General features: G+C 42.4%; 1 long non-coding RNA gene across 1 annotated transcript; it reads left to right on the top strand.

Annotated features, from left to right (window-relative positions):
* The first annotated feature begins 4,125 nt into the window (after window positions 1-4,125).
* Window positions 4,126-8,920, top strand: LOC310827002. The gene is made up of 2 exons (XR_014556121.1): window positions 4,126-4,221; window positions 4,322-8,920. It is a non-coding gene; the product is annotated as an uncharacterized lncRNA (long non-coding RNA).
* Window positions 8,921-14,941: the final 6,021 nt, after the last annotated feature.

Below are 14,941 nucleotides of genomic sequence, written 5' to 3'. Positions count from 1 at the left end.
AGAATCTGTTAGGTCAACTGAAAGCTATGAGATTTCCCCCCGTCCCCCTTCTGGTCCTGCTTGCAGCCAAGGATGCAATGTCAATGAAGTTTTTAGTCTAGAGTGTTGTTACTAAATGCCAGGCTGGTCCATAATAAAGTATCTGCCACCTAGTTGGTTATCCTGAGGACTGACCTGGGGTTACATAATCGGCACCTGGGTAGAAGCAGGTGGTATTAGCCTGCTTCAGTTATGTTTAACTTGGGTTCTTGGTTCAACATTAGCCCTCAATGGTTGGGAAAGTGTGGGTTCCATTTCCCCACCCTCTCCCCCATTTCCTTTCTAGCAGAGCTCACATTTAAAGCATTGGCCCCTGGGATTGAAGGAGGATTCTGGTTCATATTTAAACCACCCCAGTAACTACTCCTGATAGAGATGGTCTTGGACCTGATGTTGACAATCCCCAAGCTTTTCTTTCCGGGGGTGGAGGTCTTCAACATTCATGCCAAGACCTCCTTACCAAGTGTAACTACCATTAACAACCATGGAGCTGGCCAAGAATGCCTGTGGTCCTATAAATGTGAAGGGTCATATGCTCAATCTGGTGTTCTCTGCCAGGTGAGGTGATGGTAGGAGAGATGCCATGGAGAAATCACAACATGGTGGGGTTTAGAAGCATGGAGACAATAACACCTCCACAGGGATTGGAAACCAGTTAAGATGATCTGCCTGCAGAGACCAATGGATTCTTGGGACTCTTCCATTTTTGTAAATGTTACTCAGCTGGAGAACTGTGATGCAAAATTTGGGAAAGTGTAAATTTCAATATGTAGCTGCATTTCTGTCTGCATATTGTTTCAGAAAATGCAAATTTGGTTAAGTTCGCCTTTAAATGTGAATTGTTTCCCTATTCTTAATACCAGCATATATGTGACATTTCACCGTCCCAGTAGTCAGCCTGTTCCCTGAGTGCACTTATTTGCAGGAGCAGCAAATGTTAAAATAATTGCTTATGCAAAAGTCAAAGTAACTACTTTATCTACTCAAAAGTCACGAATGGCAGATTGCTTCTAGGAATCTGACGGGCCGACATGGGAATGTGTGTCCTGTTAATTTGTTTTACACTGTTCAGCCAACATTTCTCTCCTTTTTCATCCTGAACACGTGCAGAACTTCCCTTTTAGACTACAAAAACCTATGTAAATAGATCATCTGAAGTGTTTTGCACAACTGGGTATAAAACTTTTGCTTGGTGAAGATAGCCATCGGCTCCAGTTATCTGTAATCCGAACAATTCACTCTCTGCATCCCTAAACAGGCATACACAATGCTGCCACTGCTAGCGGTACCTATCAGCTGTTTACTGCATGTGCAAATCCAGCAGGGGGAATGGTGAACATAGCATGGGGGATGAATGAAAGAATCCAACACAGGAGGCATGCTTTGCGCACTGGGAAGTCTAGTTGGTGTCACGGTTGCAAAATATTTACCATGCTTGGATTGGGGTGATTGCATTTAATTTATTTTTTAACTGGGATATAAATCTTGGAAACATTTAAAAAAAGAACTAAAATATGCAGTCACACTTTTGTGCTGAGATCCAGGGACAAGTTGTAGGATCCTAGTTGCACACATTCGTCAAGCTCCCATTATCCTAGAGACCACCTTTCCTTGTAGCAGCCCATCCGCCAGCTCTATTGTATTATTCGAACAAGACAATACCTCTCGTTTTTATCAGTTCAGGAAATTTGAATTGTAGGTGCAGAAGCAGGGCCTTCTGATGACCCCAGGACTTTGGGATGTTTCTCCCAGAGTACCTCCTTGCTTACATTTTGAAAAGCCTATATAGCACTGTCAGGGAACTGCCATCGGAAAGACAGGAGGTGGAGAGGCTCTCAGAAGGCAGGAGAGAGTCAGCAGCGGAGGAAGGCACCAGTAGGGGGAAATCGGGAAGTCTTAAGGAGAGAGAGATGGAGGCATGGCTCAGGGACTCTTCCAGCAGTAACAGCGGAGGAGTTTCAGATCCTCCCATAAGCACCCCCACTCCTCGCCGGAAACTGTCGCGCCGAGAATCCAGACGACGCGTTTCTGTCAAGGAACTTTTATGTTGGAATAGATTCCGTAGACGCCCACTGTCGGATTCTACCAGCGACTGACGGAGCCATGTTTTGGGGGCTCCGTTAGAGACAGAGGTTGGCTGGCTAGCCAAAACCCGGAGGGATCAAGCTTTACGCACAAGCAGCTCATTATCCCATCATAAGCACCTACTGCAATTTCCAAAAAGCTTTCGGTTTCAGGAATTCTGTCGATTAATGTCAGTGGATTTGGTGGGTGCTGTTTTTATTACTGTATTTGTTTTTCAGCATTCATTCTCGTAACCCACTTTAATAGTCCACACAGGATAAGAAGAAGAAGGAAAAGAAAAAGAGACCACGGATGTTATAGTTACTCTTAGAGCTTGCATATTTATTGAACAAATCCTACTAAAATAGCTAAAATACATTGGGTACTTGTAGTGCATTATTAAAGATCACACTGTTACAAAAGCCTACATTTTCAGCAGTACACAACTGCAACTATACATAAATGCCACAACTGCTGAATACTGATTCTTGCTATATGTATATACAGCACAATTGACGCTATCTAGTCTACTAGAAAGAAAGCGCACGAGAATAGGGAAGGAGGAGGAAGAGGAGGAGGAGGAAGTGGAAAGAAAACTAAGAATTGCAGTGCATGCATTGGTATTTAACAGTCAGAAGCTAAACAGTTCAGGTCAAAACCTGCCCAGTCAAAGGAAGAGCTGAAAGACAGAGTTATATAAAAAAATCAAGGTGGGCTTCCAGACTGTGTCTAACACAACAACATTCCATGAGGAGATGGTACAATTTTGTATTGTATTTTGTTTCCTAATACCCTGGGAGCAAGAACAAAAATGTAAAACCCACACATTGGAAAGACTGTGGAATTCTATTCATTGCTTTTTTAAGAGTTTGTCATTTTATACATTTAAAGGAACGATTGTGTTTTTTGGGGGAGGGGGAGAAACCAGCCAATTCTTGTTGATTTTAAGAGGACATGTAAAAACATGCTAACCCTCCCTTTAAAAAAAAAAACCTTCCTAAGAAATAAAAAAGACAAAATACATTAAGAAGACCCCTAAAGACCGTATGAAAATTATTGCTATTCTTTATCCAAATGATATAAGCAGGATGGCAGAAAGGAACTCGTAGTAAATTACAGTTTTGTGATTGCTCCCACTTACCATTTCAAGTTTGTGAGCACACCCAGGTGGGAATCGGTTCCGCACTTACTGTAATAGTAATTACTCACCCTACAACACTGAATAAGAAAGCCACACTGAAGACACAAGGAAACAAGTCAGTCCAGTCTAAAGAACGAGAACGAAGTACCAACACCTTCTTAGAACATGGAAATTAAAAATAACTCCATCAGAGCTACCTTGCCAAGGAGCACGTTTAAAGTCCAAAATAGCACCATTCATCAGTGTCTCAAATCCCGTGGCAGCATCTCAGTCACTTACCACAAGGAAACCATGAGTTTCATACTACTTCTATACATCAAAAGAGTACATGGATAAAATATAGAGATATACAGACAATCGATGAAAATAAACTACTAGGCTTGTTACATCTAAAATGAAATAAAAGAGGGACTCTCAGCCTCTGCAAGAAGCAGTTCGGAATCATGGAAATGAAGAGGCAGCAAAGTTACCAGTTGCATGCGGTCTGTTGAGTTTTGAGTAGTGGAAGACATTGTTGTGGTAGAACCAGGCCTGAAGGCCCACCTGTAAAGTTTGTAAACTTGGATTCACAGTGTGAAATTCTGAGAGCTTTGACTTGAGTCAGAATGGTTATAAACCGGTTTCATGATACGTATTTCCCCCCACTGTAATTCTCTATAGAAAGGCTCAGAGTCCCATAATTTTCTTCGTATGATTTACACAGAAACAATTCCCGATATATGACACCATGATGACCTCATCAACACCCATACATCATATTTAATACAAATGAGGAGTTATGATTAAAAAGAGGAGAGGTAATTTATTTTGGTGAAATGGTGTCCATAGCGATTTGCTGGTGCCAGGAGCGTAGCTTCCACTTTATCATTCTTTTTGCGATTGACTTCCTTTGGGATGGGTAGGTTGTCCTACACAAGCAGAGTGGGAGGAGAGAAAAGAGTTAGATGCATTTCTACCATACCAATGTTGGGTTTTGTGTGGATTTTTTTTTTTTTTTTAATCATTTCCCCTTACATACATTTGACTTGTTACAGACTTGGTTTAAACACTAAGTATACACTACTTTTAAGTTCAAAGTATTAGGTGGAAGAATGTTGTTTAGGATATTGTTTTCCAAACATGATGCAATAAAAAAATTATGATGAATGGAGAAAACATCACACACTACAATTCGCTTTCTAGAGTTCTGGGTCTTGGGAAATTTCCATCTTGGCTGAATTCCATGCCAATATGGTACATACAATTCCTCACAATTATAGCACCAGTAATCCCAACATACAGAGATCGCCCTTTGGCTAGTGTAACAAAGTGGTAGAGCATTACACTGCTTTTTCTTTCCTACATCTTCGAAAGCAAAAGGGCAGTATTATTTATTAGTTGCATTTGTATCGCACCCTGCTTCTAAGGAGCTCGCAGCAAAGTACATGAAATTTCCTCAGTATAAAGTTTCAGACTTCTGGCCGGAAGGGAATCGCTACCATTTTCATAGTTAATGACTCTTCTTCTTTCTGCAACACTGAAGGGTATGGCCCCATCTGTTGGATAGCTCTTTCCCAATAAAATTTCCAGGATCACAGGGGCCTTCTCCAGGTAAAAGAACAATACCTAACCCCAGCAAGCTGATATAGGAGCAACTGTTATTTTCTGAGCAAGAAAACAAGATAGAGTGTTTGCACAAGATAGCACAGAGGGGAAGGCTTCCTGTTCTTAACGTATCTGCAAAACTCCACAACAAGTGCATTCCTTATTCTGCATGTTTTGGATATGTTTGGATGCAAAGATGTGGTTGTGCAAGGCTGATGCTTAAGGCAGTTAGACACCTGGTTGCGTGCTCTGCACACAAACTGCCAAGGGCAAGCAAGTGTGCAAAAAACAAACAAGGTAAAATCTGATTGCATAAATTTACAGACCAGGTGAGGATCATATTAAGTACGACTAATACACTGAGGGAGATAACTTACTGATAATAGCATGAAGAAGATTGCTTTAAACCATCACTCAAAGGCACAGAACATTAATGCTAACAAGGTTGCCTGCCAATAAATTCATTTGGGTGTTGATCAGAGGCTCCATTTTACTGGCACTTCTAATTTGGTGCACAGAAAATCCATTCGTGCTGCAAAAAATTGCCTAGTTATTGAAATGTACCTTTTTGCTGCCTGCCTTCTCCTGCCTTCTTAAATGGCTTGTTTCTTAGGCTCCTGGCACGCAGTAATGAAGCCTTTTCCTGCAATAATTTACTGAAAGGCATATTTATTCTCTCAAAGTGGTAAGGAATGGTTAGCAGGCCATGCTGCCAGAAGCTGTGCTTTACTATCTAGATCGTCTTGCTAATACTTTCTTTCCCACACTGTCACTTCTAATGTTTAGTTCTTAGTTCCTATAATATATTATACCAAGTGCTTAAGCCTGGCTCTAACTTTAAGCCTATGTTTAGCCTGTTTACTATTTAATGTCAGCGAGATTTAAAGTAAAGCCCATTATTATGCATTATCTTGAGCAGAGACACATTGCAGAAAGAGAGACCTAACAATAAATTCCACAAAGTCCTCATCATTATAGGTGAAATCCAGCACACAGGTAGGACAGAAATCTGATTGGTGTGTCCAGGATTGCAACCAAGATAGTTAAACAGGTGGGGGTTTTTTTGCTTTTCTGTGGCTACATGTAAATAGGCTAGACTCATTAGTCTTGAAAATTAGGATATATTAATTCCAGTAAGTATTAAATGCTCACATTTCATTCTTGAAATTCTGCATCAGAAATCAGTTTTCACACCTCTATATTAACCTTGTTTAGTTTCAGTTTTCTTATATATTTATAATATTTCTATACTGATAATATTCAAAATCCCCAAGTGATTCAAATAACACACAATAAAACAATTTTTAAAAATGAATATCTATATATACAACATTATAACAAGAAACACAAAGTAACAAATGGGATTCTGTAGGGGGTTGCCCACCCATCTAAAACAGGTTGCTTCCCTCCATTCAGATCAGCAATACCACCTCCATCTTATCTGGTTTACGCTTCAACTTGCTTGCCCTTATCCAAACTTGTTTGCTCTCATTTTCTTTAACTCAGAAACGGCAAACTCTTGAATAACGGCAACCTCCGGATCAGAATAAAATATTGGCTGCGGAATATTTTCCTAGCCTCTATGCCAAGCAAAAATGTGGAAGGGGGGGGAGCCCACAACCCTATCTCATATATTCATGATTTTCCATATCCAGCATTTTTAGCTGTGCTAATAATTCTGCTACTCTACGGCCCTACCGCTGAGCCTGTTCAGGCAAAGCTATCTTGAAGCTGGAATCCAACTGTCGTACATTATTAATTCAAGCTGTCTCTGCAGTTATACACACTCAAGAGAATATCCAGCGGCCCAGTCCCATTTCATTGCAACACCAGCAAAGGGAGGTCATCAGCTGGAGCACAAACCAGCAGTGGCCTCTCTCTATGTCAGGGGCTGGCAGAAGGCAGATTGGCACTGGGTGGAAACAGCAGCATTCTGGGGCAGGGGTGGGCATATATAAAGCCCTTGAACTATTTACAATGAACTAAGGCAGGGGTGAGGAACTTGTGGTTCATTCAAACGTGTTATGTACTGAAGTTCTCACCCTGGGCCAGCAGGGGGATACTGTAGATAGTTATGCAAATGAAGGATTGAAAGTGACGTTCAGTGATTGGATAGTTTTAGAAAGTTGTTACAGTCACGTGGTACTGGAGCTCTATATAAGCAGGCTGACTGAATCCTTCAGTTCAGTTCCGTTCTGGCCTCTGAATAAACACTGTGTCGTCTGATATGTTCACCCACAACTTAACAAAACTCCACCTCCCAGCAGCCCCAGCCAGCCTGGCCAATGGCAAGGGATGATGGGAACTGTACTTAACATCTGGAGGACCACGGGTTCCCCTTCCCTGCAGTGAGTCTTCCACCTCACCCTGAGATCATGCACTCCTGCCCTGACGCCATGTGGCAACTCTCCAGCAGGCCATTTGTTCTAAGAAGAATTGGGTGGAGAAAGAATCTTGGCAGGCCAGACATGGCATATGGGCTCCATGTTGACTTTCCTGTTCCTTGTGGAGAAAATGGAGGAGATGAAGTGGCTCATTTCCTAGTATTTTGCTGCCTTTAACCACATACTCTGTGGAGATTGTTTTTCCCCCACAGCGGTCCCCTACCTCCAGAAGTAGTGATCTAATATGACCTCACGCCAGGAAGCGAACATGGCCAGGCTGCCTGCATGGCAAACACAGTCAAAAATGCTAAGTCAAGAGAAAGAAGAACCTGCTCATCTCTAGATATAAGGAAAACCCAACAATTAAGAAAGTGTGGATTTAGAAGCAATACATATTGTATGTGCAATACAATTCTCTCTCTCTCTCTCTCTCTCTCTCTCTCACACACACACACACACACACACACACACACACACAGCGCTAAGTTTCATGCTATGATCCTGTCTACTCCTGAGCTGAGAACTCACAGACATATTTCAAATTTAAAATAATGTATGTGTTTATGTTAAAGCTCTGGTTTACAGAATTTGGCTCGAGATCTTTAGAATTCAAAGCTCCCTTTGTTGCATTTTAGAGAACATTCCCTAAAATAAGTCAATTATTTCCTCCATTGTTTTTGCTTGTCGTTTGGTTTTATTCATGGCTTTTTTTACTCTTGGAGGTTATAGGAAGAAAACTAAAAATTTTAACATGCAAGCAACAGAGACAGACAGATAGATGAAAGATCTGGGCAGGGTGCCAAAAGTATTGTGTTGTGCAGTTCCTTTCAGCTGTAAAAACAATCTTAACCCTGAAATTCTGCCATACAGTCATAAGATTAAATATATATATATATCCCATGTGACCATACTAGGATCTGCAAATACAGTCTCTCTGTTCCTTGCAAACCATTTCCACTTGTCTAGTCCATGAGAAAGAGAAAGGGCTTTTTTGTCTGCAATTCTGAATTCATGAATCTATTCTTTTTTATTGCTCCTTCATTATATAAGGCTGTTTTAGATTAGTAAGAGGAGTTCATAAAATTGGAAGACTGAGCCCTTTTCACTATTTGTCTGTTATGTTCCATTAGCTCTAATTGTATAAACCTAATTTAAGATTGTGATTATAAAGGTTCTCTATTTCTAGATAATATTCTAACAATAATATCCAGAAAGACAAATTGCATTGATTTAAGTCTTTAATAATATCCATAAGGTTGCAGTACTAAACATACCTACTAAGAAGCAAGGGTCACTGGGCACGGTGGGACTTACTTCTGAGTAAACACAAATAGGGCTGCGCTGCAAGCTTCTTCCTTGGTTAATAAAACTCTAGCCATAAACTAAAGAGTTGTATTGGAAGAGGCAATTTCTGAAATCTCCCTAGGTTTCAGAGGTGGCTCTTTACATTGAGGAGGGGAGATAAGAAACAAATTTTTGAGACTGCAACCCACAGGGCACTTTGCCAGCCCAAAGCATTCACCAGAGGCTTCATTATGGAAAATAAATGAGCAAATTGATCCTATTGAACTATTGCTGCAGTGGCATGCTGGCAATCCTCTATTCAGTTTTACTCCCTACAATGGAGACTCTCACCACACTGCGGGAGTTCAGAGGGCTCCTCTCCCTTGCCAACACCTCCTGATGCCATAGAAGAGCCCATCATTCAGAGGGCAAAAGAAGGTGGAGGGATGAGCAGAGAGGAGAATCACAAGGGGAATGGCATGGCCAAAGAGGCAGCTAGCAGCTGGTTCTCCCCATCAGAGGGTCCAAGAAGAAGGGAGAGACTGAGAACGAAGGATTTCTCAGCTATCTGGCCACCATAACCAAACATGACCACCCAGGCCCAGCAGTGTGTAGGGGGCAGGTTGGGCTGGTCTAGGGTCCTTCTGAGACCTAGGCTTTTGGCCAGCGCCTGACCTCCTGGATTCCACATGGTCAGAGAGGAAGCCAGAGGGGAAGGAACTGTGACCCTTCCCACCAGCTGAAGCCAAAAGAGTGTATGGATCAAGCTTTCTTCTCTACCTGATAGACGCATACTATAAGGGTAATAAAGTGATATTCACAACCCTGGGAACAAGGCTTTCTGTCCCTAGACCATACTGCCTGTGCCTTACCATAACACTACCATGTTGCACAGGGGAGGAAAGATCCAATGGATGGCACAGTGGCAGACACTGGAATACAGTCATACCTCAGATCCCAAATGCCTTGCGAGCCAAACGTTTTGGCTCCCGAACGCCGCAAACCAGGAAGTGAGTGTTCTGGTTTGCAAACGTTCTTTGGTACTCTGAAGTCTGGTGTGACTTTTGCAGCTTCTGATTGCCTGCAGGAGCTTCCATGTCATAATATAAAACCACTTCCATGTCATAATATAAACCAGCATGCAGCTCAGAAATTTCCTTCAATGAAATGCATAGAAAATGTGCTGTTGCCTGAATGACAGATTTGTTTGTGGGAATCTTCTTAGGACAGCTCTAGGACTATAACTGAAACTATTTTTCAGCTGTTCACTGTTTTGCTTACTTGCCAATTTTGCTGCCAAATATCTGAGTCATCGGTAAAGAGGGATAAGAAAATAAGACCAGTATGTTTTGTGGCTTTGAGGAAACCATTTTTATCCTGTGCAAATTTCAGATCCAATTCTGGACATAATAAAACAAAAATAAGGCTGTTTAAACTTGTCAGGACAACGTAAGACACCTAAAGCCATTTTAACAATAGTATTACTATTTATTAACAATACAACCAAAAACTTGTATTTAATTCCAATGAATGCTTCAAAGGTAGTGAAGATATAACTTTAGGGGCCAAATATGTCTTGCATGTAAATATGTGTAGCCACTGTAATATTTAAGCCCGTTTTCAATTCTTAAAAATGCTGTTGAAATTCTGCAACATGTGTTTGTGTGTAATTTATGTGTGGGAGTGTGTGTAGCTAGCCCTAAGACTTTATGCAAACACACAGTTCAAGCTTTAAAATGCCAACTGAAATATTTTGAAAAGTACCTGAAGAAACCCTCCATGCTCATGGCTGATTGGAATGTGCTTCTGGCTTTCTGTGAACCTTGGATGATAAACCTACAGAAATATTAATACAATGAAACAAAAATTAATCATGAGGTTGCGGTCGTTTGCAGAATTGCAGTGCATCATTTGAAACAAAATGCAAGCAGGGTCCACATTGGTGCCTAGTGGTTCCACCAGCCTTCAGAGTTTTTGAAAGCAAATTTCTAGTTCTTCTGACTAGCAAAAACTTGAAACAGGGTGTACAAGAGAAGCTACTAACTGGAGTTTGTGAGGAATCTCCTAGAAACACTGTGCAATGGTCAAACTCGTTTTTGTATGTTAAAGACCCCTAATTCAATCCCCTGGAATCTCCATGTAGGGCTTGGGTGAGGAACAGCCTCCATCTTCAGCCCCGGAAAGCCACCAACGGTTTAGTATTCGCTTCTTTGGACAAGAAAGGCTCCCAGAGAAAGCTTAGAAAAATAGCGAGCAACATAGTCCTCACACTCAGCCTTACAATCTAAAAGAGACAATGCCCAAGGGGAGAAAACGGGATAAGGAATGAAGAAAAAGCAAAGCCAGGTACCAGCTCTTAAAGTTATCAGCTTTGATGGACACAGATCAAGAAGTATGATGGGATGATTGCCACCAAGTGACAGCCGAGGGACAGCCAGAGGCAGCTGGTCTCTCAGCAGAAGCGATGCAATAGGCCTGCTTCTCTTCTCCCTCTGCTCTGTAAACTGATGTAGTAACTGCCACTGTGTGAAAAATGGTTGAATCTGAATTATTTTTTCAAGAATCAGTTTGCGGTTGTAGGGAAGGGGAGCAAAGGACAAGTTTTAGTATAGTTTTTCAGGGAGTTTCTTTGCACAATTCCCAATTTTCTCTTCATTGCTTTTTACCTGAAGCCCACCACAGAAGCAATAGGATTAAGAATTTCTGAAATGTTGACCATCTGTCCACAGACTGCCTGCTTCTTCCAATCACTGCTTCTGGGGAATAATGCTATGACGGGGCTTCAGATTTTGTGATAAGGATGATGCAGTATGAAGCATAAAGTCTGCGAGGAGAGAGGTAGGTGCCCAGGGCAAAGAGGGAAAGCCACTCTGTCACCACCTGCTGGTCTAAATCAGTATAAAGCAGTTTTGTACGTTCTTCGGACATCCCTTAACCCAGAGAAGTGTTCTGCATCATCTTATCCACACACCATTTTGCTCACCTGGTTTTGAACTAAGCTGATACTGAAATAAGCCTGCTTTTAATACAGTTTGACTGTTGCATTCGAATGATCACTATGCCCAGTGTATGTGACACCTGTAACTTAAATTGCCATGTACTCACAGAATCTGGCATCAGTGGAGCTTAATTTCAAGTATGTGAGGGGGTGAACTCCCCAGGCAGCAAAGGGTCTTAGTTCCTGCAATACCTGCTGCATGCTTATATCTGATCATTTACAATTTTGACTACTCCAAATCAGAAATGAAACCTGTCTCCTCAAATGCCAAGTTATTGTCAGGCACACTGAGCTATCCTCAGAGAGGTGATGACATGACTCTTTCTTCATTCTGGTCTTAAATCCTTCACAACCATCATTCACACTTAGTTGGGCATTTATGCATAGCAGCCATGTCTGCTGCTTTTATTTCATTAATCTACAAAATTCTGCCTGTCAATCTTTGTTGTAGTCCATCACTATTGTGGCTGAATGTCTACCACTGAAAGAAAGCTAATGGTGTAAAAACCATCACTTTTGAAACAGAAAAAAAGCAGAAATCCTGAAGATCCCAATCTATCTCCTTTTGTACAGATACCACATATTGTGACGCTGCAACCCTTTGCACACTTACCTGAGGGTAATCCTCATTGAACTTGGTGGGGCATACTTCCTAATAAATATGCATAGGGTTTCACGGCATAGTAACTTAACATTTTTCCTTTCTAAGCCAAAGTCTCATATGAAAAAAGAAATGTGGCAAGAAATCAAATGGAAAATGCAAGTGGAAGAACTGAGGGTTGGGGTGTTATTTTTAACCAACCTTTCTTTTTTAACAAAGAATGATCCCCCCAAATCATACCCTTTACTTCACTGGAAACTTACAAACACCAGATTGGGAATGGATAGTTGGACTAGGAAATCATAATCATTATGTAATTTGTACCCCACCCATCTGACTGGCTTGCCCCAGCCACTTTGGACGGCTTCCAACAGATATAAGAACACAATAAAACATCAAACATTAACAACATCCCTAAACAGGGCTTCCTTCAGCTGTCTTCTAAGAGTTGACATCTGATGGGAGTTGACATCTGATGGGAGGGCGTTCCACAGGGTGGGCGCCACTACCGAGAAGACCCTCTGCCTGGTTCCCTGTAACTTCACTTCTTGCAGTGAGAGAAGAGCCAGAAGGCCATCAGAGCTGGACCTCAGTGTCGAGGCTGAATGATGGTGGTAGAGATGCTCCTTCAGGTATACAGGGCCTCCATAACTCTTGCCAAACTGATTTGGCAGCTGTGTCTGGGGTAGATTGAGTTTGACAAAGGGATGCTTGAGGAGTTCATCTGGTTCATATTCTGAAGTGAAATGACCTGAACTAAATCCAATGTATGGATTGGATTGCAGCTAGCTAGCTTTTGGATCCTGTCATTTTCTAAGATTCTGCCACAGCACATAGTTGTGCCTACTGTGTGGCGGCAAAAGCAGCAATGAAGGCCTACATCACTGCTTCCATCGTGTCCTCAAGAGCTCTTCAGGGTGGTCCATAGGTTCTGGACACTTATATTAGGGATTGGAGCCTTGAACACCTCAGAGATGGTCTGTGAGCTGCTTTCTGGTCATTCTGAGGACAAAGTTGTTTGTCTCCTTAGTGATCTAGATGTCACGACTAATTCAGTCCAAAGTGAGGTTTCCAACGCTCCATCAAGCCATTGGGAGCAGTCATTAGAGCTTTGGAGCAATGATACCCAACTAGAGCTTTGGACCAACGATACCCAACTCCATTTGTCTGTAACATCTGAACTGAGAATACTTGAGAAGGCCCTGAACCAGTGTCTGGATGCAGCAATGGGATGGATGAGTGCTAATAGTGTTTGAATCCTGGCAAGACAGAACCTCTGTGGGTGAGTAGTTTCTGGGTCCAGGACGGTGCCTTCCCTGGATGGGGATCATGCTCTCCTTGAAGGAGGAGGTGTGCTGTTTGGAAGTGCTCCTGGATCTATCTCTGTCTATCTATCTTGGTGGTGGTGGTATCCTTGGTGGCTAGGAATGCTTTAACCAACTTTGGTTGATAAGGCAGCTACATACATTCCTGGATCAGGATAGCTTGACCACAGATGTCCTTGCACTGGCAACCTCATAGTTGGATTACCACAACACACACTATGTGAGACTACCCTTGAGGTTGGTCCAGAGGCAGCAGCTGGTGCAGAATTGGTGGCTAGGTTGTTTGTGGAGGCAAAGCCACCACAGAACACCCTGCTTGAAGGATTTGGCCTAGTTGCCAATCTGTTACTGGGCCAAGTTCAATGTGTGAGAACTAACCTAAGGCCTTATACACCAGGTTATCTGAGAGACATCCCTTACATATCCCAGTAAACTGCTGTGGTCGAGCTTTTCCAGCAAGTTCCAATAATCACAGAAGCCCACTCTGCAGTAATTTGGAACAGGGCTTTTAGTGTGGCTGTTCTGTGAATAGCATTCCTGTTGAGATACAGCACAGCTGAAGATATTTTTGTTCTGACAGCCTTCCCAGTTGGTCTTTTCCACAAGCGTCCCCTTGTTAGTGTCTCAGGTATTTGCTGTTTCGTGTTTTTAAACTGTTTTTAATCATCTTATGTGTAGGTCGCCATGAGACAGTTGTTGAGGCGGTGATTTGTAAATTGATGATGATGATAATCTTGCCTTTGAAAATGTGTAGTGTTATGAGGTGGCCTTTAAACAAAATGGCAGCATTATTTTGAAAGTGTGTGGCTGTCACAGCATCAGCCAGGCTTTCCGGCCACTTGGGAAAAGCTGTTACTGGTAGAGTGAGATGGGAACTTTTTTAAAATGCCAGTATGTGGACCACCTCATAAAATTGCAAATACAGATTTAATTTTTAAAAATCACATGGATTTTTTTTCAACAGCACATTAATATGGAATTAGAAATAAGAACATGTGAAAGTGGCGTGGTCCAGAAATAGACTGCTCTGTCCGCTTCTTGGAACTTTAAAACACACAAAATGAGCGGCAACCAGAAGGGAAGATCAGAATCAGGATTGTGCTGCCTCAGGTGGAAGTTAAGACTTTCACACAGCACCATGGCCATTGAGAATATTCCCTACCTGAAGCTGCCATATATCTCAGGAGGAAGACCTCTAGAGCAGGGGTCTGCAGCCTAAGGCCCACGGGCTGGTAGCGGCCCACGAGGCTTGTCTAACTGGCCCATGGCAACCCGTCGCTGCCCGCTCTTACCGGCATGGCGCAGTGCAGTGTGGGAATTGGCTTCCGGGTTGATGGCGCCTGTGCCCATGCCCACGGGTGCTCCCCCAACACGGATGTGCACTGGAAATAGCGTGTGTGCATGCGTGCGGGATGTAGAAGCACCTATGCACATGCTATTTCCAGTGCACATCTGGGTCGGAGGAGCGCTGGAAAGAGTGTGCGCACGGGCGCTCCTCCAACCCAGAAGAGAGTGCGTGCG

The sequence above is a fragment of the Podarcis gaigeae genome, assembly GCF_964106915.1.
Source record: "Podarcis gaigeae genome assembly, chromosome: 11".
NCBI classification, from domain to species: Eukaryota; Metazoa; Chordata; class Lepidosauria; order Squamata; family Lacertidae; genus Podarcis; species Podarcis gaigeae.
Note: the sequence above shows the minus strand (reverse complement) of the source record. Positions and strands in the feature narration are given on the sequence as shown.